The sequence below is a fragment of the Phyllobates terribilis genome, unplaced genomic scaffold (assembly GCF_046119375.1).
Source record: "Phyllobates terribilis strain yellow unplaced genomic scaffold, ASM4611937v1 Scaffold_5__5_contigs__length_657084704, whole genome shotgun sequence".
In the NCBI taxonomy this organism is placed as follows: Eukaryota; Metazoa; Chordata; class Amphibia; order Anura; family Dendrobatidae; genus Phyllobates; species Phyllobates terribilis.
The window spans coordinates 62,124,770-62,150,679 of NW_027362765.1; the positions used below are offsets into that span (position 1 = coordinate 62,124,770).

Sequence of the window (25,910 nt, forward strand, 5' to 3'; positions counted from 1 at the left end):
CATGTTTATCTGTATCTTGGCTGGAAAATAATTTGGGCTGTGTAGCAGTGTGCAGCACTGATTCTATTAGGCCATCTATAATAAGCTCCACCAGATTTAAAATTACTAATCATGTTTATCTGCATCTTGACTGGAAAATAATTTGGGCTTTGTAGCAGTGTGCAGCACTGATCCTATTAGGCCATCTATACTAAAGCTTCACCAGATTTAAAATTAATAATAATTTTTAGCTGCATCTAGCCCGGAAAATAATTTTGGGGCTCCGAGATGCGCAAGACACATAAGTGCCTTCTTGCTGCACTACCTGCAGCATGACCCTCATATTGTCAGAATTCGAAGTAATCATGACTACTGGGTTGCCACACTCTTAGATCCCCCAAACTTTTCGATCAACCTTTTCATTTTAATAAAGACCAAAAAAATGGTCATTTTTGAAATTATAAGCATTAGCAGGTTGTTAGAAACTGAAATCAAACAGTTTTCAACTCAAAACTTTATTCTAGGTGATGTTACATTTTCACATAGGACCCCTTGTTCGAAAGGAGCTTCTGAACTCTCTCGTCCATTGAATTTGTCAGGTTTTGGATGGTTTCTGCTTCAATTGTTTTGCATGAGGACAGAATACCCTCCCAGAGCTGTTGCTTAGATGTGAACTGCCTCCCGCCATCATAGACACTCCTTTTAATGATGCTCCAAAGGTTCTGAATGGGGTACAGGTCAGGGGAGCATGGGGTTCACACCATAAGTTTGTCCCCTTTTATGCCCATATCAGCCAGAGATGCAGATGTTTTATGTGCAGCATGAGATGGTGCATTATCATGCAGAAAAATGATCTTGCTGTGAAATACACGGTTCTTCTTCTTGAACCATGGCAGGAAGTGCTGTTTGAGAAAATCCACATACATTATGGAGTTCATCTTTAGCGCCTTCAGGGATCCTAAAGGGGCCGACAATCTCTCTCCCCATGATTCCAGCCCAAAACATTACTCCACCTCCTCCTTGTTGGCGCTGTAGCCGTGTTTGCATGGGGTGTCCATCAACCAGCCATCCTCCACTCCATCCATCTGGATCATCGAGCGCTGCACGGCACTCATCCGTGAACAAAACAGTTTTGAAATCAGTCTTCATGTAATGTTTGGCCCACTGGAGCCGTTTCTGCTTGTGTGAAGTGGATAGAGGAGGTCGACAGGATGGCGTATGCACAGCTGCAAACCTCTGAAGGACCCTGCATCTTGTTGTTCGGGGGACGTTGGAGGCACAAGCAGCTTCAAAAACTTGTCTGCTGCTATGACAAGGCTTTTTTGCCGCTGCTCTTTCAACCTGACGTAATTGCCTGTAGGAAAGAGTCCTCAATTTGCCCTTATCAGCACGCACACGTGTGTACTGTGAATCAGCTACATACTTCTTGATTGCCAAGACACTTCATCCTGATCATCGCACAATGTTGATTGTAGTCATGCCTTGACCTAAACACTCCACAATTTGTTGCTTCTCAGCAGCCGACACATCCTTTTTCTTTCCCATTTTGGCAGAAAATGTAGGCTGCTTAATAATGTGAGACAACCTTCTTAAGTAGTCTTGCCTTTCATTGGACACACCTGCCAAACTAATTAGCACAGGTGTCTGCAATTGCTTACAGTGATATAAAGAGCCCTGACACACATCACCATCAATGAGTTTAACTGACAAACAAACAAATTCTTCCCTTATCACTCCTAAACACTTTTTGCATAATAATTTGGAACGCAGTGTACATGTGCTTTTCCACAAAACACCAGTGGTTCACGTAGTGAATCTTACAGTTCTAACTTGCCAACCGTGGTCTGTATGGAGTTGTTCAATAAAGGGCCCAAAATTAAGATAACATAGATGGGAGAGGTCTCTATGAATAGGAATTCCTAAGTATTTGATACCCTGTGAGGGCCAGGCAAAGGGAAAGTTGGACTGGATGGAATCCTATATGGATTTGGGGAGGGAGACATCAAGGGCCTCAGACTTCGCTGCATTGATTTTAAAATTTGACCATGTAACAAAGTGATCTATTTCAGCCATAACAGCATGGATGGATATATGTGATTGAGTGATATATACTAGGACATCATCAGCAAATAGAGAGCACTTGTACTCGGTGCCTCCCACCTCAATCCACCTAATATTGGGGTTATGGCGAATTGATGAGAGCAGGTGCTCCGTCACTAGGATGTATAAGAGAGGGGACAGAGGACATCCCTGCCTTGTCCCATTGGTGATTGTGAAAGGTGATGAAAATGTTCTGATGCACCCCCTGGGCCTTGGGACACCCAGAGCCGGACCCTTTTTGGTGGATGCTGGTGGTTGTAGTCTTCGTGGCGGCGACCCGGTTCCGTGGCTCAGGGTGGTCAAACCAGTGGCGGAACTATTTATGTGGTTTTGATGTTTAAATGTCCGACTACGCCACCCGTGGATTGCGGTCAGAGTGAACCGCCGCTGCAGGGCAGACCGCTGAGGCTGGTGTTGTGGGTGCAGCAGAGCGTAGCATAACTCCCCACGGGAGGAGTATAGCCTCAGGGCAGTGTATGCGGAGGATGGGGGTGATGGTGCAGGGCAGCAGCAGTAACGACACGGAGTCAGTGATGCAGTCCAGGGCCTTTACTCACAGTTCTTATTATCCAGACCACGTCTGCAGGTAACGGCTGCCCACGTCGTACTGTGCTCACCAGGTGAGGGGCTCAGACAACTCCCAGATAACTTTGGAGCGCTTCACAGGACCCCCTTTGTGTGTCCTTTGTCTGGCCTTTCTTACCAACCCTTCGGTCCGGCTGCCTCGGGCCTCCTCTTGGTAAACTTGGCGCCAGTTTCCCTGACCCTATGTGGTGCCTTCCTAGCGGGTGTAGCGAGGGGCTGCGCCACATAAAATGTCACAGCCTCCGGTTTCTAGCTGAGGGTCGTTTCCTGCCTCTACTAGTTTCGGGGACCGGTCTCCCCCTGTGGCCTGACCCCTCCACGCAGGTGGATTCGGGCGTGCGGTGGTGACTCGCCCGTCCGCACCCCTGGGATCCCTTCATTCCTCGTTCCTGGAGCCTTCTCCGCTCCTCTTCCTTCCTTCTCCCTCTTCCAGGCCTGGGCCTCTGTTACTAGGCCCGCCTCCGGAGCAGAGCTCATGCAGAGCCCCTGCTCCCTGCCACTTCTGCTCAGACTTCTCTGCACTGAACTAAGATGGTGCCCACCTTTTATACTCCCTTCTCAATGCACCCAGGAACTGCTTCCTCCCTGCTCCTGCACTACAGGGTTCCCCTTCCTCAGTGTTCCCTCCCCCCACTCCAGCCAGGGACAGGGACTGTCGTGCCCATCTCAGAGGCATATTGGTCACCCTGCCCCACGGCAATGTGGTGTAATGCATGCAGGTGTCGGGTCCTGATCCACGCTCCATCCTTACCTGAGAGTGAGATATCACACCTCTGGGTGAGGTGCAATACCTCTGTAGCAACCGAGCCCTCAGGGTGCTAGAGTTCCATTTATCTTCAGCCTAGGTGACGTATTGTGATACAGGGCCGTGATTTTGGCTATAAAAGGGTCCCCTAGACCCCTACCCCAAGCTTTTTAAGAGAATCATATATGGCGTGCCAGGAGACTCTATGGAATGCTTTCTCAGCATCCAACGAGAGTATCTAATTACAAATTTTTAACTGCATCTAGCCCAGGAAATACTTTGTGCCTAGTAGCAGCGTCTGCTAGTCAGCGGATTATCCCGGCTGTTAAGCAAGCTACACCACCTGTAGTTTAGACACTTAATTTTTTCAAAGGAAATGCTTCGGGACCATGGGATACTCAGTGAAGAGCATCAGGAGGCACCCCAAGGCATAGGGGCTGGGACTGGCAGTAGGATGCCTTGCGGTGGACAGCCGAGCTCGATCCTTATAAAAGCTTTTTAACTGCAGCAGCTTTAGTGGACGCTACTGGAGCTGGAATTACGCGGCTGCTGGCATGAGACTTGCCCTCCAATAGATCCTTGTAAATGGATTTAAAGTGTATTCATTCAAATTAGAGAGACAATTTAAATTAAAAAGCTTAGAGCTGCCTCCACCACAGGGGGGCTCGCTCGACCCACCAGCGGACAGGCACCAGTATTGGGAGAGGGGGGCTGGCCATCAGGGTTCACCGCGGCTCTGGCACAAACCCGGCGACACGGAGGTGGCACGGGCAGGAGCGGACTGGCCGTGTCGGCTTCTCACTTTTTGGATTTTAGAACGGCATGACATGCCTATATCTGTGTCTCCCCCTCCTTTTACTCCTCCACCTCTTTTATTTTCGCATGACTATATGTACTTGTCACTTTTCCATGTGTTAGTTATGTCTTCTGAGCAGTTTGTCAGCTTTTGGACACCTTTGAAGGTGTTTTCTATGTGTTTCTATGTGTTTTTGTTTGCCTGCCATTGGTTTTAACGGTGTTCGAAGGTGTTCGACGAACAGTTCGACGAACAGTTCGGCGAACACACGGGTGTTCGACGAACCAAACCGAACTCGAACACTACGGGGGTGGCTCAACACTAATAATAAACACAGTGATGTCACAGTACAGAGATAATACACACCGTGATGTCACAGTGCAGGATAATAAAAATGTTGATGTCACAGTACAGGGATAATATACACAGTGATGTCACAGTACAGAGATAATATACAGCGATGCCACAGTACAGAGATAATATACACAGTGATGTCACAGTAAAGAGATAATACACAGTGATGTCACAGTACAGAGATAATACACAGTGATGTCACAGTACAGAGATAATACACAGTGATGTCACAGTACTGGGTAATAGACATGTTGATGCCACAGTACAGAGATAATATACACAGTGATGTCACAGTACAGAGATAATAAACACAGTGATGTCACAGTGCAGAGATAATACACACAGTGATGTCACAGTGCAGGGATAATAAACAGTGATGTCACAGCACAGAGAAAATATACACAGTGACGTCACAATACAGAGATAATACACAATGATGTCACAGTACAGAGAAAATATACACAGTGATGTCACAGTACAGAGATAATACACACAGTGATGTCACAGTACAGGGATAATATACACAGTGATGTCACAGTACAAAGATAATAAACACAGTGATGTCACAGTACAGAGATAATACACAGTGATGTCACAGTACAGAGATAATACACAGTGATGTCACAGTACAGAGAAAATATACACAGTGATGTCACAGTACAGAGATAATACACACAGTGATGTCACAGTACAGGGATAATATACACAGTGATGTCACAGTACAAAGATAATAAACACAGTGATGTCACAGTACCGAGATAATACACAGTGATGTCACAGTACAGAGATAATACACAGTGATGTCACAGTACAGAGATATGACACACATTGATGTCACAGTACAGTACAATAAACATGTTGATGTCACAGTACAGAGATAATACACACAGTGATGTCATAGTACAGAGATAATATACACAATGATGTCACAGTACAGAGATACGACACACAGTGATGTCACAGTACAGAGCTAATACACAGTGATGTCACAGTACAGGGATAATACACACAATGATGTCACAGTACAGAGATAATACACAGTGATGTCACAGTACAGAGATAATACACACAGTGATGACACAGTACAGGATGATAAACACAGTGATGTCACAGTACAGGAATAAAGCACACAGTGATGTCAAGGCACAGAGATAATACACACAGTGATGTCACAGTACAGAGATAATACACACAATGATGTCACAGTACAGAGAAAACACACACAGTGATGTCACAGTACAGAGATAATAAACATGTTGATGTCACAGTACCGAGATAATACACACAGTGATGTCACAGTACAGAGATAATACACACAGTGATGTCACAGTGCAGAGATAATACACAGTAATGTCACAATACAGGGATAATACACACAGTGATGTCAAAGTACAGAGAAAATATACATAGTGATGTCACAGTACAGGGGTAATATACACAGTGATGTCACAGTACAGGGTAATAGACATGTTGATGAAACAGCACAGAGATAATACACGCAGTGATGTCAGAGTACAGGGATAATATACACAGTGATGTCACAGTACAGAGATAAAAAACACAGTGATGTCACAGTGCAGGATAATAAAAATGTTGATGTCACAGTACAGGGATAATATACACAGTGATGTCTCAGTACAGAGATTATACACAGTGATGTCACAGTACAGAGATAATACACAGTGATGTCACAGTAAAGGGATAATATACACAGTGATGTCACAGTACAGGGATAATACACACAGTGATATCACAGTACAGGGATAATAAACAGTGATGTCACAGTACAGGATGATAAACACAGTGATGTCACAGTACAGGGATAATACACGCAGTGATGTCAGTGCAGGATAATAAACACAGTGATGTCACAGGACAGAGATAATACACAGTGATGTCACAGTACAGGGCTAATACACACAGTAATGTCACAGTGCAGGGATAATAAACACAGTGATGTCACAGTACAGGCTGATAAACACAGTGATGTCACAGTACAGGGATAATACACAGTGATGTCACAGTACTGAGAAAATACACAATGTGATGTCACAGTACAGAGATAATATACACAGTGATGTCACAGTACAGAGATAATATACACAGTGATGTCACAGTACAGAGATAATATACACAGTGATGTCACAGTACAGAGATAATAAACACAGTGATGTCACAGTGCAGAGATAATACACACAGTGATGTCACAGTGCAGGGATAATAAACAGTGATGTCACAGCACAGAGAAAATATACACAGTGACGTCACAATACAGAGGTAATACACAATGATGTCACAGTACAGAGAAAATATACACAGTGATGTCACAGTACAGAGATATGACACACAGTGATGTCACAGTACAGGGATAATAAGCATAGTGATGTCACAGTACAGAGATAATACACACAGTGATGTCACAGTACAGGGATAATATACACAGTGATGTCACAGTACAAAGATAATAAACACAGTGATGTCACAGTACAGAGATAATAAAAATGTTGATGTCACAGTACCGAGATAATACACAGTGATGTCACAGTACAGAGATAATACACAGTGATGTCACAGTACAGAGAAAATATACACAGTGATGTCACAGTACAGAGATATGACACACATTGATGTCACAGTACAGTATAATAAACATGTTGATGTCACAGTACAGAGATAATACACACAGTGATGTCATAGTACAGAGATAATATACACAATGATGTCACAGTACAGAGATACGACACACAGTGATGTCACAGTACAGAGATAATACACAGTGATGTCAGAGTACAGGGATAATACACACAATGATGTCACAGTACAGAGATAATACACACAGAGATGTCGCAGTACAGAGATAATACACACATTGATGACACAGTACAGGATGATAAACACAGTGATGTCACAGTACAGGAATAAAGCACACAGTGATGTCAAGGCACAGAGATAATACACACAGTGATGTCACAGTACAGAGATAATACACACAATGAGGTCACAGTACAGAGAAAACACACTGTTATGCACACGCCCGGACTGACTGGCGTGTGCTGGTGTTGTGGTTCCACTGGACCATGGACCGGAGAGTGCCTGGAGGGGCGTGACTAAGTATCTGGCCGATCCGACCAAGGTGGCACGACGGCATACGACGCCAGTGCACCAGGGAGAAACCGGGCAGAGGGACCAGGTGCTACTCCAGGTCAAACTCCGGACACGGGGGTTGACCCACACTGGGATTACTGGAACCGGCAGGTTAGGCTGGCACAGACTGGTGGATGTAAGCAAACACGGCAGGTATGCAGATGGGTGGATACAGGTGAGTATGCAGGCAGGGAGGTACTGGCCGAAAGGACGGGCTGGAGCACAGAGAGGTTAAGACCCAGTACAGACTGGGTCACAGAACCGCAGATGCGGTAGACAACCACAGCAGAGAGGGAACGCCCGAAGCGGTGGGCAAGAACAGAGCAGGACGGGGCTGCAGGAGCAGCGAGCACAAGCAGGGCAGGACAGGACTGCCGGAGCAGCGGACAGAAGCAGGGCAGAGCGGAAACCGCAGAAGCAGTAAGCAAGATAAGAGCAGAGCAGAAACCGCAGGAGCGGCAAGCAAGGCAAGAGCAGAGTGAAAACCGCAAGAGCGGCAAGCTAAGCAGGAGCAGAGCGGACACCGCAGAGCGGTAAACAAGGCAGGAGCAGAGCAGAAACCGCAAGAGCGGCAAGCTAAGCAGGAGCAGAGCGGACACCGCAGAGCGGTAAACAAGGCAGGAGCAGAGCAGAAACCGCAAGAGCGGCAAGCTAAGCAGGATCAGAGCGGACACCGCAGAGCGGTAAACAAGGCAGGAGCAGAGCAGAAACCGCAAGAGCGGCAAGCTAAGCAGGAGCAGAGCGGACACCGCAGAGCGGTAAACAAGGCAAGGGGATAGGACTCTGTTCACAAAGAACAGACGGAGAAGGAAAGGCAGAACCAGAAGCACGCACAGTACTTACATAGAAGTAGCGAGCGTACACTAAATTCACAACAGAGGTACAGAGACGACGAGAAGGAATTTAGGAGCGGGTTCAAACTCTGCAGAAAGACGCAGAAAACAGACATAGAGGGAAAAGGGAGACAAGGTTAAAGTAGAAACGAGGCACAGACAACAGGGAACAGAGGAACGGGAACAGAGACAGCAAGGCAGGAACACAAACAGGACTCTGTTCAGACGGGAACAGATACCGCAAGGCAGGAACACAAACAGGACTCTGTTCAGACGGGAACAGATACCGCAAGGCAGGGACACAAACAGGACTCTGTTCAGACGGGAACAGATACCGCAAGGCAGAGACACAAACAGGACTCTGTTCAGACGGGAACAGATACCGCAAGGCAGGGACACAAACAGGACTCTGTTCAGACGGGAACAGATACCGCAAGGCAGAGACACAAACAGGACTCTGTTCAGACGGGAACAGATACCGCAAGGCACAGACAGGCAGATCTAGGAATACGGCCCCTAGAAGGCGAAAGAACAGGCAAGAAGCGTGTTCACAAGAACAGACCACAGTTCAGACACAGAACTGGAAAACAGGCAGGAAAACAGGATAGGACCTGGCATGTCAGAGACAAAAGCCAACTGACAAGAAACAATGCTCAGGCGCCATCTTGAGGAAGAAGGTGGTATAAATACCCAAAGATGGACAGCAATAGGCTGAAGGTGCAACAGGGGCGTGTCCGCAGCAGGTACAAGAAACAGGAAGTTCAGCGGGCGTCGCCCTATGCAGCCAAAACAGACAAACAGACAACAAGGAGGGAAGCCAGAGAGACATTCTGGACAGGAGATCAAGTGCGCGCTCTTGCACAGTGGGAGATGGACCACTATGCAAGGACGCCGCCAGGTATGTTACAGTACCCCCCCCCTTACGCCCCCTCTTCTTCAGGCCTGCCAGAATCTTCCGCAGGGAATTCGAGGGCCAATTCTTCACTTCGAAGAGATCACTTCCACTGTCCACCGGAAAAACTGGTCTCCTCTGGGTAGCTAGGATGCTACCTCCCATCCAGCCACCCTTAGCAACAGACGAAACGGGTGGAGTACCAGGAACAGCACACAAGGAAGTCTCTCTCCACATATTTTCAGGTGGCACCCCAGAGGGTACAGGAGACAACTGGAAGTCCTCCACCGGGTTGGAGGGGGACAGAGACTTGGGGGTAATCTCTGCTTCGAGGTACATCTTGTCAAGCTCACAGGAAGAAATAGACGGGTTATCAGGTACATAATGAGGAAAAGTCACTGTCTCTTTGTTATCTGGTGGCACCCCGGAGGATTCAGGAAACAACTGGAGGTCCTCCGCCGGGTCAGAAGAGTGCAGAGGCTCAGAGAAAACATCTGCTTCAGAGTACACTAGGTCGGACTCACTGGACGAAGCAGGCGAGGTATCGGGTACCGAATATAGGAAAGTCTCTGTCCATTCACCACCAGGTGGCACCCCGAAGGGTTCTGGAGACAACTGGAGGTCCTCCGCCTGGTCAGAGGGGTGTAGAGACTCGGGAGTAACCACTGCTTCGGAGTACACTAGGTTGGACTCAGTGGACGAAGCGAGCGAGGTATCAGATACAGAGTATAGGAGAGTCTCTGTCCTTTTGCTACCAGGTAGCACCCCGAAGGGTTCTGGAGACAACTGGAGGTCCTCCGCCTGGTCGGAGGGGTGTAGAGACTCGGGAGTAACCTCTGCTTCGGAGTACACTAGGTTGGACTCACTGGACGAAGCGAGCGAGGTATCAGGTACAGAGTATAGGAGAGTCTCTGTCCTTTCGCTACCAGGTAGCACCCCGAAGGGTTCAGGAGACGACTGGAGGTCCTCCGCCTGGTCGGAGGGGTGTAGAGACTCGGGGGTAACTACCACTTTGGGGTACCCATTGTCAGGCTCACAGGACGAAGCGGACAAAGTATCGAGTACCGGGTGTAGAGAAGTCTCTCTCCATTTGTCATCGAGTGGTATCCCGGAGGATTCAGGAGGTAACAGGGGGTCCTCCGCCAGGTAGTAGAGGTGCACAGACTCTGAGGTAACCACAGCTTTGGAGCATCCTTGGACATGCACACCGGTTAAAGTGGGTGAAGCATCTGATGCCGGGTGCAGGAAGTTCTCCTGTGTGGAGTCTGGAAGGGCAGAAGTCTCTTCGGGCAGGAGAACAGGTGCACTACCCACGCACATTACCCGTTGGGGCTTCTCCGGGATACAGGGAGATGAAGCTTCAGTAGGGACTTCAAGGTTGGGGTCAGGAGGTCTCAGGGAGGACAGACCCTGGCGTGACGGCTTGCCTCTACGTCTAGCACGTCTGGACTGCCTCTTGAGGTTGAGAGAAGTATTCCGGAAAGCGTAGTCACCCTGTGAGGATTCTGGGTGGGCAGTAGTCTCATTGGGCTGGAGGACTATTGCGCTACCCACACACATTACCCATTGGGGCTGCTCCGGGATATTGGGAAGTGAAGCTTCAGCAGGAGCCTCCGGGTTAGGATCATCGAAGACCATTAGAAAGGCCACCAGGAAGGCCATTAGGTCCAGGAGGATCGGATCCTGTGTTTCATATAGGGGGTTGATCCATCCCAAGGCATCACCCGCCAGGTAAGACATAATGAATGCCACCTTAACCCGATCGGTGGGAAAACATAGAGGGTAGAACTTGAAGTGTAGCATGCATTGCTCCACAAATGCACGACTTTGTCTTGGATCCCCATAATAACGTAGCGGATCCGCAGGAACGAGAGCAGATTGATCCATCTGGACGGGTGCGTAATTCGCCTGGAACTCAGCTAAAGGGAAAAAAAAAAAAAATTATTTATTTTAATGCATGTTTTCGCTGGAAAACTTCTCAGAGAGCGAAGGCCGTGGGGCTCAACGGGAACCATGGCCTGAGCATGCTGTTATGCACACGCCCGGACTGACTGGCGTGTGCGGGTGTTGTGGTTCCACTGGACCATGGACCGGAGAGTGCCTGGAGGGGCGTGACTAAGTATCTGGCCGATCCGACCAAGGTGGCACGACGGCATACGACGCCAGTGCACCAGGGAGAAACCGGGCAGAGGGACCAGGTGCTACTCCAGGTCAAACTCCGGACACGGGGGTTGACCCACACTGGGATTACTGGAACCGGCAGGTTAGGCTGGCACAGACTGGTGGATGTAAGCAAACACGGCAGGTATGCAGATGGGTGGATACAGGTGAGTATGCAGGCAGGGAGGTACTGGCCGAAAGGACGGGCTGGAGCACAGAGAGGTTAAGACCCAGTACAGACTGGGTCACAGAACCGCAGATGCGGTAGACAACCACAGCAGAGAGGGAACGCCCAAAGCGGTGGGCAAGAACAGAGCAGGACGGGGCTGCAGGAGCAGCGAGCACAAGCAGGGCAGGACAGGACTGCCGGAGCAGCGGACAGAAGCAGGGCAGGGCGGAAACCGCAGAAGCAGTAAGCAAGATAAGAGCAGAAACCGCAGGAGCGGCAAGCAAGGCAAGAGCAGAGTGAAAACCGCAAGAGCGGCAAGCTAAGCAGGAGCAGAGCGGACACCGCAGAGCGGTAAACAAGGCAGGAGCAGAGCAGAAACCGCAAGAGCGGCAAGCTAAGCAGGAGCAGAGCGGACACCGCAGAGCGGTAAACAAGGCAGGAGCAGAGCAGAAACCGCAAGAGCGGCAAGCTAAGCAGGAGCAGAGCGGACACCGCAGAGTGGTAAACAAGGCAGGAGCAGAGCAGAAACCACAAGAGCGGCAAGCTAAGCAGGAGCAGAGCAGACACCGCAGAGCGGTAAACAAGGCAGGAGCAGAGCAGAAACCGCAAGAGCGGCAAGCTAAGCAGGAGCAGAGCGGACACCGCAGAGCGGTAAACAAGGCAGGAGCAGAGCAGAAACCGCAAGAGCGGCAAGCTAAGCAAGAGCAGAGCGGACACCGCAGAGCGGTAAACAAGGCAGGAGCAGAGCAGAAACCGCAAGAGCGGCAAGCTAAGCAGGAGCAGAGCGGACACCGCAGAGTGGTAAACAAGGCAAGGGGATAGGACTCTGTTCACAAAGAACAGACGGAGAAGGAAAGGCAGAACCAGAAGCACGCACAGTACTTACATAGAAGTAGCGAGCGTACACTAAATTCACAACAGAGGTACAGAGATGACGAGAAGGAATTTAGGAGCGGGTTCAGACTCTGCAGAAAGACGCAGAAAACAGACATAGAGGGAAAAGGGAGACAAGGTTAAAGTAGAAACGAGGCACAGACAACAGGGAACAGAGGAACGGGAACAGAGACAGCAAGGCAGGAACACAAACAGGACTCTGTTCAGACGGGAACAGATACCGCAAGGCAGGAACACAAACAGGACTCTGTTCAGACGGGAACAGATACCGCAAGGCAGGGACACAAACAGGACTCTGTTCAGACGGGAACAGATACCGCAAGGCAGAGACACAAACAGGACTCTGTTCAGACGGGAACAGATACCGCAAGGCAGGGACACAAACAGGACTCTGTTCAGACGGGAACAGATACCGCAAGGCAGAGACACAAACAGGACTCTGTTCAGACGGGAACAGATACCGCAAGGCACAGACAGGCAGATCTAGGAATACGGCCCCTAGAAGGCGAAAGAACAGGCAAGAAGCGTGTTCACAAGAACAGACCACAGTTCAGACACAGAACTGGAAAACAGGCAGGAAAACAGGATAGGACCTGGCATGTCAGAGACAAAAGCCAACTGACAAGAAACAATGCTCAGGCGCCATCTTGAGGAAGAAGGTGGTATAAATACCCAAAGATGGACAGCAATAGGCTGAAGGTGCAACAGGGGCGTGTCCGCAGCAGGTACAAGAAACAGGAAGTTCAGCGGGCGTCGCCCTATGCAGCCAAAACAGACAAACAGACAACAAGGAGGGAAGCCAGAGAGACATTCTGGACAGGAGATCAAGTGCGCGCTCTTGCACAGTGGGAGATGGACCACTATGCAAGGACGCCGCCAGGTATGTTACACACACACAGTGATGTCACAGTACAGAGATAATAAACATGTTGATGTCACAGTACCGAGATAATACACACAGTGATGTCACAGTACAGAGATAATACACACAGTGATGTCACAGTGCAGAGATAATACACAGTGATGTCACAATACAGGGATAATGCACACAGTGATGTCAAAGTACAGAGAAAATATACATAGTGATGTCACAGTACACGGGTAATATACACAGTGATGTCACAGTACAGGGTAATAGACATGTTGATGAAACAGCACAGAGATAATACACGCAGTGATGTCAGAGTACAGGGATAATATACACAGTGATGTCACAGTACAGAGATAATAAACACAGTGATGTCACAGTGCAGGATAATAAAAATGTTGATGTCACAGTACAGGGATAATATACACAGTGATGTCACAGTACAGAGATAATAAACAGTGATGTCACATTACAGCGTAATAGACATGTTGATGCCACAGTACAGAGATAATATACACAGTGATGTCACAGTACAGAGATAATAAACACAGTGATGTCACAGTACAGAGATAATAAACAGCGATGTCACAGTACAGAGATAATACACACAGTGATGTCACAGTACAGGGATAATATACACAGTGATGTCATAGTACAGAGATAATACACAGTGATGTCACAGCACAGATATAATATACAGGGATGTGACAGTACAGAGATAATACAGACAGTGATGTCACAGTACAGAGATAATACACACAGTGATGTCACAGTACAGAGAAAATGCACACAGTGATGTCACAGTACAGAGATAATATACACAGTGATGTCACAATACAGAGATAATAAACACAGTGATGTCACAGTACAGAGATAATAAACAGTGATGTCACAGTACAGAGATAATACACAGTGATGTCACAGTGCAGGGATAATAAACAGTGATGTCACAGTACAGGATGATATACACAGTGATGTCACAGTACAGGGATAATACACACAGTGATGTCACAGTGCAGGATAATAAACACAGTGATGTCACATAACAGAGATAATACACAGTGATGTCACAGTACAGGGGTAATACACACAGTAATGTCACAGTACAGAGATAAGACACACAGTGATGTCACAATACAGAGATAATAAACACATTGATGTCATAGTGCAGAGATAATACACACAGTGATGTCACAGTGCAGGGATAATAAACACAGTGATGTCACAGTACAGGCTGATAAACACAGTGATGTCACAGTGCAGAGATAATACACACAGTGATGTCACAGTACAGGGATAATATACACAGTGATGTCACAGTACAGAGATAATACACAGTGATGTCACAGTACAGATATAATATACAGGCATGTGACAGTACAGAGATAATACAGACAGTGATGTCACAGTACAGAGATAATACACACAGTGATGTCACAGTACAGGGATAATATACACAGTGATGTCACAGTACAGAGATAATAAACACAGTAATGTCACAGTGCAGAGATAATACGCACAGTGATGTCACAGTACAGAGATAATGAAAATGTTGATGTCACAGTACCGATATAATATATACAGTGATGTCACAGTACAGAAATAATACACAGTGATGTCACAGTACAGAGAAAATATACACAGTGATGTCACAGTACAGAGATATGACACACAGTGATGTCACAGTACAGTATAATAAACATGTTGATGTCACAATACAGAGATAATATACACAATGATGTCACTGTACAGAGATACGACACACAGTGATGTCACAGTAACGAGATAATATACACTGTGATGTCACAGTACAGAGATAATACACAGTGATGTCACAGTACAGAGAAAATATACACAGTGATGTCACAGTACAGAGATATGACACACAGTGATGTCACAGTACAGTATAATAAACATGTTGATGTCACAGTACAGAGATAATACACACAGTGATGTCACCGTACAGAGATAATACACAGTGATGTCACAGTACAGAGATAATACACACAGTGATGTCACAGTACAGAGATAATACACACAATGATGTCACAATACAGGGATAATAAACACAGTGATGTCACAGTACAGGGATAATACACACAGTGATGGCACAGTACAGGGATAATACATACAATGATGTCACAATGCAGGGATAATACACAGTGATGTCAAGGCACAGAGATAATATACACAGTGATGTCACAGTACAGGGATAATACACACAATGATGTCACAATACAGGGATAATAAAAACAGTGATGTCACAGTACAGAAATAATACACACAATGATGTCACAATACAGGGATAATAAACACAGTTATGTCACAGTACAGAGATAATACACAAAGTGATGTCACAGTACAGGGATAATAAACACAGTGATGTCACAGTATAGAGATAATACACACAGTGATGTCACAGTACAGAGATAATACACACAGTGATGTCACAGTAGGGATAATATACACAGTGATGTCACAGTACAGAGATAATACACAGTGATGTCACAGTACAGAGATAATACACACAATGATGTCACAGTGCAGACATAATACACAGTGATGTCACAGTACAGGGATAATATATACAATGATGTCACAGTACAGAGATAATATACACAGTGATGTCACAGTACAGTATAATAAACATGGTGATGTCACAGTACAGGGATAATATACACAGTGATGTCACAGTACAGAGATAATACACAGTGATGTCACAGTACAGAGATAATACGCAATGATGTCACAGTGCAGACATAATGCACATAATGATGTCACAGTACAGGGATAATATACACAGTGATGTCACAGTACAGGGATAATAAACACAGTGATGTCACAGTACAGAAATAATACACACAGTGATGTCACAGTACAGGGATAATAAACACAGTGATGTCACAGTACAGAGATAATACACACAGTGATGTCACAGTACAGGGATAATACACACAGTGATGTCACAGTACAGAGATAATACACACAATGATGTCACAGTGCAGACATAATACACACAGTGATGTCACAGTACAGGGACAATACACACAGTGATGTCACAGTACAGAGATAATAAACAGTGATGTCACAGTACAGAGATAATACACACAGTGATGTCACAGTACAGGGATAATAAGCACAGTGATGTCACAGTACAGAGATAATACACACAGTGATGTCACAGTACAGGGATAATAAACACAGTGATGTCACAGTACAGAGATAATACACACAGTGATGTCACAGTACAGGGATAATACACACAGTGATGTCACAGTACAGAGATAATACACACAATGATGTCACAGTGCAGACATAATACACACAGTGATGTCACAGTACAGAGATAATACACACAATGATGTCACAGTGCAGACATAATACACACAGTGATGTCACAGTACAGGGACAATACACACAGTGATGTCACAGTACAGAGATAATAAACAGTGATGTCACAGTACAGAGATAATACACACAGTGATGTCACAGTACAGGGATAATAAGCACAGTGATGTCACAGTACAGAGATAATACACACAGTGATGTCACAGTACAGGGATAATAAACACAGTGATGTCACAGTACAGAGATAATACACACAGTGATGTCACAGTACAGGGATAATAAACACAGTGATGTCACAGTACAGAGATAATACACACAGTGATGTCACAGTACAGGGATAATACACACAGTGATGTCACAGTACAGAGATAATACACACAATGATGTCACAGTGCAGACATAATACACACAGTGATGTCACAGTACAGGGATAATACACACAGTGATGTCACAGTGCAGAGATATTAAAACAGTGATGTCACAGTACAGGGATAATACACACAATATGCTGACATTACCCAACAAAATAAATAAAACACATGCCCTTACCATTTAGTCTGAGTTTAGAGCCAAGCGGACGGTATACATGAATGTTTTACCAGTGGCAAAAAGGCTTCCATCCATCCAGTAATTTCAAAATAAACCTCAATAGACATATTCAGATATTAACTCTTAATGGATGCACCCAAATTTCATTTTTCAGTTTTTATTTTCTATTTCCTTTTATTCCAAGAGCCAAAACTTTTATTTCTTTATACAGCTGTGTAAGGGCCTTTTGTTTGCAGGAAACGTTGTAGTTTGCAAAAAAAACCTGTTCTTCGTGGGAAAGCACGCGAGAGGTCAACGGCTACATGATGTCATGACGTGCGCCTTGACCTTCTGCGGGCATGCACAGAACCCTCCAAAGAACCATGGCACCTGGAAATCCAGAACAGTGCGAGAGGACCAAAGATTCCTTGTCAAGTGGCAGAGGATCAGAAAATGCGTTGAAGACCAGATCGGTGGAGAAGAGTAGCGGAGGGACCTGATAGATGAGTAGATGAGCAGTGCGGTAAGTATAAGGATCTTTAATTTTTTTAACCTTTTGATGGCCCGCTATGAGGGCCATCAAAAGGTTAAACTTTTGATGGACACCATTTTGCTGACTCCGCACAGAAGCAAATTAGAAAAAATTCCACATGTTAAAGAATGCAGATTTTTGTAATATTCAATTCTACTCAAATTTATTTGCTAATTTCTAATTATAACAATGCCAAACATTTTAAGTTTTTTTAAGTGGCCTAAAAAAATTGTCACTTTTGAAAACAAAAACGTGCTTCTTCTCGCCATTTTACAAGATCTTTTTATTCTTCCATCAATGGGGATGTCTGAGGACCTGTTCTGTGCCGAGGAATAGTTTTTAACTCTTTCACACCATGGTCATTTTATGACTTTTCATTTTTGTCCCCCCACCTTCTTCCAAGAGCCATATAACTTTACTTTTCTGTGAATATAGTCATATAAGGGCCTATTTTTAAGGGACGAGTTGTACTTTTGAATGACACCATTGATTTTTCCATATCGTGTACTGGAAAAAGGAAAAAAAATTCCAAGTTCGGTGAAATTGCGAAAAAAGTGCAATTCCACAATGGTTCTTTGGGTTTTTTATTTACCATGTTTACTCTCTGGTAAAACTGACCTTATAATATGATTCCCCTGAGTACTCAGATACCAAACATGTATAGTTTATTATTTATTTAAGTGGTGAAAAAAAAAATCCAAAATTTGTATGAAAAAAAGTTTTTGCGTTTGTCACCATTTTCCAAGTCCCGTTTTCATTTTTTATGATCTGGGGCCGGGTGAGGGCTTATTTTTTGCACCCTGAGCGGATGTTTCTTTTATACCATTCTGGTGTAGATACTGTTATGTTCTGCTACCAAAGCTAAGGAAAGAGAGGAGATCTGTCCCTACTATAGGACTCAGCTGAATCCCTACGATGTAACAGGGAACCTGATCCTGCGATCAGACCTGCTAAAGTCCTAATCTAGTCTGTACGGAGACCTATAGATGTGGGGAGGGAATCCCTACAAGTACTAAGGACTGGGAGGAATATGGGACACCTCCTAACAGAAATAGTAGCAGACAGACGAACAAACAAAATAGATAGAACATAGAGGTCCGTAGACCAAGCAAACTAACAGAGTTAGATACAGAGCACAGGCTAGCTAGAAAGTAGATATACAATGAAGTCCAGCAAAGCCAGAAGGGCGGATCAGGATTAAATAGGCCAACAAGGTCATGTGACCAGCAAAGGAAAAAAAAACTAACAGCAAGGTTCTAACAGTACCCCCCCTTCTAAGAGGATCCTCCGGATCCCCTAGGACCAGGCTTATCAGGAAATCTCCTGTGAAACGCTCTGATAAGTCTGGACGCGGAAACATCATCTGACCTCACCCAAGAGTTATCCTCGGGTCCGAAACCTTTCCAGGCCACAAGATACTGCAAACTACCTCTATACCGTCTAGAGTCAAGGATGCGAGAAATTTCATATTCCCCGTCCTCCACCACCGGAGGAACAGAGGCAGAGGCGTCACCATCTGACACAACAGCTTTTTTTAACAGAGAGACATGAAAGACCGGATTAATTCTCCAGGAGGTAGGAACCTCCAACCTAACAGCAGATTGGTTGACAACCTGAAGCACCTTAAAGGGCCCTACAAACTTGGGACCCAATTTCTTAGAAGGAATCCTCAACCGCAGATTCCTAGAGGACAACCAAACCATGTCACCAACAGCGAACAAAACCTCCTGTCGTTTCCTATCAAAGTAGTCTTTAGATTTTCTGTTGGCCTCCTGAAGATTACCACGCACATCCGTCCAAACTGTTTCCAAATCACCGGAAAAATTCTCCTCCTCAGGCACGGCAGATCCCAACTTGGAGAACGACCCAAACGACGGATGTCTCCCAGAACAACAAAAAAAAGGCGAACAACCAGCAGAAGAAGATGTATGATTGTTCAGAGCAAATTCGGCAAGTGGCAGAAACTCAGACCACCCCTCTTGATTGTCTGCCACAAAACAACGCAAGAACTGCTCAACATCCTGGTTTTTCCTTTCTGTCTGGCCATTAGATTCAGGATGATATCCGGACGAAAACGACAAATGAATTCCCAACCTGTCACAAAAGGCACGCCAAAAACGAGCCACGAACTGAGGACCCCTATCAGAAACAATGTCAGTAGGAACGCCATGAAGTCTGACAATTTCCTTGACAAAGGCCTTAGCGAGAGTTTTAGCGCAGGGCAGTTTGACGAAGGGAACCAAGTGACACATCTTGCTAAAACGGTCCACGACCACCCAGATGACAGTAAAACCCTCAGAGGGGGGAAGGTCAGTTATAAAGTCCATAGCCAAATGTGTCCAAGGAGCACTGGGGACCTCCAAAGGACAAAGCAACCCCGCAGCAGGAGTATGTGAGGACTTAGATCTAGCACATATAGTACATTGGCGCACCCACTTAATGACTTCCTTCTGCCATCCAGGCCACCAAAAACTGCGACTCACCAGTCTCTTAGTCTCAGAGATTCCGGGATGACCTGCCAACCGAGATTCGTGACACTCAACAAACAAATCTCTCCTAAAGGTCCCAGGCACAAACAACCTCCCATGAGGAGTGTTAGATGGGGCATTCTCCTGAGCTTTAAGAATCTCATCTTCCAAAACAGAGTCTAAAGCAGCTATCACAACACCTTCTTGTAAAATGTTCTCCTCTTTCTCACCACCGACTATGGGAGAAAAACTGCGAGACAAGGCATCCGCCTTAACATTCTTAGTACCAGGGATGTAAGTAACGGAGAAATTAAACCGCGAGAAAAACAGTGCCCACCTAGCCTGACGGGCATTCAGGCGCTTGGCAGCATCAAGATATATCAGATTTTTATGATCCGTAAGAACCTGAAGGGGAAATTCCGCACCTTCCAAGAAGTGGCGCCAGTGTTCAAATGCGAGTTTAATAGCCAATAATTCCCGATTACCAATATCGTAATTCAGTTCAGTCTCCGAAAATTTTTTTGAAAAAAAGGCACAGGGATGTAATCCATCCCCGTTATCCTGAGACAATACTGCGCCAACCCCCACAGAGGAAGCATCAACCTCAACCAAAAACGGCCTAGTAACATCAGGCTGCATAAGGATGGGAGCAGAGGTGAACCTCTCCTTGAGATACACAAAAGCTTCAATGGCCTCAGAAGACCACTGAACCGCATCAGCACCTTTCCTGGTGAGATCAGTCAGAGGTTTGACAATACTAGAAAAATTTTTTATGAATTTTCTATAGTAATTGGCGAAACCCAAAAACCTCTGTATCGATTTCAAACCAATAGGCCTAGGCCATTCCTGCACAGCCTGAACCTTAACCGGATCCATCTCAAAACCTTTGCTGGAGATAATGTAGCCCAAAAAACTAATTCTCTGTACAGCGAACTCACATTTCTCCAGCTTAGCAAAAAGCGAATTGTCCATTAATAACTGTAATACCTCACGCACGCTCCGCCAATGAGACTCCAGATCTGGCGAATAAATCAAAATGTCATCCAAATACACAACCACATTTTTACCGATCAAAGGTCTAAGGATGTCATTAATCAGACTCTGAAAAAATGCAGGAGCATTAGTAAGACCAAAAGGCATAACCAGATTCTCAAAATGACCCACAGGAGTGTTAAAAGCAGTCTTCCATTCATCACCCTCCTTCATGCGCAACAGATTGTATGCCCCCTTAAGGTCAATTTTAGAGAACCACTTGGCCCCCAATAACTGGTTAAACAGATCAGGAATCAATGGCAGTGGGTAAGGATTGCGTACCGTAATTTTGTTAATCTCACGAAAATCCAGACAAGGACGTAAACCGCCGTCCTTTTTTTTTACAAAAAAAAATCCAACCGCCACAGGAGACTTAGAGGGCCTAATGTGACCGGCGGCCAAGCTTGTCTGTATGTATTCCTCCAAAGCCTTCCTCTCAGGAATAGTAAGGTTAAATAAACGACTCTTAGGAAGAGTCGCTCCAGGGACAAATTCAATAGAACAATCATAGTCTCTATGGGGAGGCAAAACCTGCGATTCCTTCTCAGAAAAAACTCTCCAAAAATCCTGAATAGGAACAGGCAATTCTCCCCTATCCAAAGCTGCAATACGCCCGTTACAACACTTGTCATAACATTTATGGCTCCAGGATTTAATTTCACTGGTAGACCAATCCAGTACAGGATTGTGAAATTTTAACCAGGGCAAACCCAATATTACTGGAGAAGGCAAGTTATTCAACACTACCAAATCCAATTTCTCATGGTGAACACCATTAATAGTGAGAGGAAATTCACTGACCTTGAGAGTAATATTCTTCAAAGGGGAGCCATCCACAGAAACCACAGCAATGGGGGATGATAAAGGTTCAGGTTTTAAATTGAGTTTTTCCACGAATCCCCCATCAATTACATTCAGTGTAGACCCGCAATCAACAAACACCCGAAATTCCATCAATTTTTCCTGAGCAATCGTGGAAGCAGCTAAAAATATACCCTTGGAATTTAAACAGGCAATACGGGCGTGACTGACCATTTTTTTTTCTTTCTTCATACGAAGCTCACAGCCTTTAATCAAATGACCAGATTTTCCGCAATAGAAACACAAGCCTTCTGAAAAACGACGGTCTTTTTCTTGAGAGCGAGGTGCCACCGATCCAATCTCCATCGGTTCACCACTGTTAATACACACATTATCATAACCAGAAACTGACATAGCAGAGGATTTGCTCTCATTAACCCTAGCACGCAGTCTTCTATCCACCCGTATAGCTAATTGCATAGCCTGTTGCAAATCCTCAGGTGTAGGATAAGCAATTAGCAGGTCTTTAACCCTTTCACTGAGCCCAGCAAGAAATAGACTTTTCAGAGCAGAATCGTTCCACCCTGTTTGAGTGGACCAACGACGAAAATGTGTACAATATTTTTCCACATTACCCGATCCTTGTTTTAAACGTCTCAACTCAGTCTCAGCTGATGCGACACGGTCAGGATCATCATATAATAGTCCCAAAGCAGAAAAAAAAACTATCCACTGATCTGAAGCATGAATCACTAGGTTGCAAAGAAAAGGCCCACTCCTGAGGCTCTTTGCGCAAAAGTGACATTATGAACCCTACGCGCTGGGATTCATCCCCAGAGGACTTAGGTCTCAAACGAAAATACAATAAGCAAGCATTTTTAAATGAAAAAAATTCTCGGTGTTCACCAAAAAATAAATCCGGCAAACATACCTTAGGCTCCAAGAAATGTGCTCCAGGACAGTTACTCACGTGCTGATGGAGCTCGGCCACCTCCAGAGAGAGTCCCTGCAGGCGATGAGCCAAATCCTGAACCGACACCATGATGAAACAGAAAAATCTTTCCTTAGAGAATTTGCTGGCTGGACTTACTGTTATGTTCTGCTACCAAAGCTAAGGAAAGAGAGGAGATCTGTCCCTACTATAGGACTCAGCTGAATCCCTACGATGTAACAGGGAACCTGATCCTGCGATCAGACCTGCTAAAGTCCTAATCTAGTCTGTACGGAGACCTATAGATGTGGGGAGGGAATCCCTACAAGTACTAAGGACTGGGAGGAATATGGGACACCTCCTAACAGAAATAGTAGCAGACAGACGAACAAACAAAATAGATAGAACATAGAGGTCCGTAGACCAAGCAAACTAACAGAGTTAGATACAGAGCACAGGCTAGCTAGAAAGTAGATATACAGTACAGACCAAAAGTTTGGACACAGCTTCTCATTTAAAGATTTTTCTGTATTTTCATTACTTTGAAAATTGTACATTCATACTGAATGCATCAAAACTATGAATTAGCACATGTGGAATTATATACTTAACCAAAAAGTGTGAAACAACTGAAAATATGTCTTATATTCTAGGTTCTTCAAAGTAGCCACCTTTTGCTTTGATGACTGCTTTGCACACTCTTGGCATTCTCTTAATGAGCTTCAAGAGGTAGTCACCGGAAATGATTTCACTTCACAGGTGTACCCTGTCAGGTTTAATACGTGGGATTTCTTGCCTTATAAATGGGGTTGTGACCATCAGTTGTGTTGTGCAGAAGTCAGGTGGATACACAGCTGATAGTCCTACTGAATAGACTGTTAGAATTTGTATTATGGCAAGAAAAAGCAGCTAAGTAAAGAAAAACGAGTGGCCATCATTACTTTAAGAAATGAAGGTCAGTCAGTCCGAAAAATTGGGAAAACTTTGAAAGTGTCCCCAAGTGCAGTTGCAAAAACCATCAAGGGCTACAAAGAAACTGGCTCACATGAGGACCGCCCCAGGAAAGGAAGACCAAGAGTCACCTCTGCTTCTGAGGATAAGTTTATCCGAGTCACCAGCCTCAGAAATCGCAGGTTAACAGCAGCTCAGATTAGAGACCAGGTCAATGCTACACAGAGTTCTAGCAGCAGACACATCCCTTTAACAACTGTTAAGAGGAGACTTTGTGCAGCAGGCCTTCATGGTAAAATAGCTGCTAGGAAATCACTGCTAAGGACAGGCAACAAGCAGAAGAGACTTGTTTGCGCTAAAGAACACAAGGAATGGACATTAGACCAGTGGAAATCTGTGCTTTGGTCTGATGAGTCCAAATTTTAGATCTTTGGTTCCAACCACCTTGTCTTTGTGCGACGCAGAAAAGGTGAACGGATGGACTCTACATGCCTGGTTAGCAGCGTGAAGCATGGAGGAGGAGGTGTGATGGTGGGGGGTGCTTTGCTGGTGACACTGTTGGGGATTTATTCAAAATTGAAGGCATACTGAACCAGCATGGCTACCACAGCATCTTGCAGCGGCATGCTATTCCATCTTGTTTGCGTTTAGTTGGACCATCATTTATTTTTCAACAGGACAATGACCCCAAACACACCTCCAGGCTGTGTAAGGGCTATTTGACCAAGAAGGAGAGTGATGGGGGGCTATTCCAGATGACGTGGCCTCCACAGTCACCAGACCTGAATCCAATCGAGATGGTTTGGGGTGAGCTGGACCGTTGAGTGAAGGCAAAAGGGCCAACAAGTGCTAAGCATCTCTGGGAACTCCTTCAAGATTGTCGGAATACCATTTCCGGTGACTACCTCTTGAAGCTGATCAAGAGAATGCCAAGAGTGTGCAAAGCAGTCATCAAAGCAAAAGGTGGCTACTTTGAAGAACCTAGAATATAAGACATATTTTCAGTTGTTTCACACTTTTTTGTTAAGTATATAATTCCACATGTGTTAATTCATAGTTTTGATGCCTTCAGTGTGAATGTACAGTTTTCAAAGCTATGAAAATACAGAAAAATCTTTAAATGAGAAGGTGTGTCCAAACTTTTGGTCTGTACTGTACAATGAAGTCCAGCAAAGCCAGAAGGGTGGATCAGGATTAAATAGGCCAACAAGGTCATGTGACCAGCAAAGGAAAAAAAAACTAACAGCAAGGTTCTAACAGATACAAGTTTAGATCGCCTGTTATTGCATTCTATTGCAATGTTGCGGCAGCCAAAAAATGTAATTCTGGCAGTTTGATTTTTTTTTTCTCATTACGACGTTTACTGATCTGAATAATTTACTATATATTTTGATAGATCGGACATTTTGACATTTCTGAACGCAGCGATTCCAAATATGTGTATTTTTTAATTGGTTTTATTTTTAATGGGACAAAAGGGGCGTGATTTTAACTTTTGTGTTTTTTTAATACTTTTTAATACTTTTTTTTTTTTACTTTTTACAGTATATTAAATACCGCGACATGGTGTCCGCAAACAAATTGAATGGAAAATAGACTCAAATTGTTAGCGGACACCATGTCGCGTTTGGAGAGCCCCTGTGTGCCTAAACATTGGAACTCCCCCACAAGTGACCCCATTTTGGAAACTAGACCCCTAAAGGCACCTATCTAGATGCATAGTGAGCACTTGGAACCCCCAGGTGCTTCACAAATTGATTTGAAAAAAATGAAAAAGTGGGAAAAAAAAATACTTTTTCA

General features: G+C 45.1%; 1 protein-coding gene across 1 annotated transcript in view; it reads left to right on the top strand.

The window, feature by feature from the left end:
- LOC141271986 (uncharacterized) overlaps positions 1-25,910 on the top strand; it is a 1,184,418-nt gene that overhangs the window by 161,630 nt on the left and 996,878 nt on the right. The gene's annotated exons all lie outside the window — the stretch shown is intronic.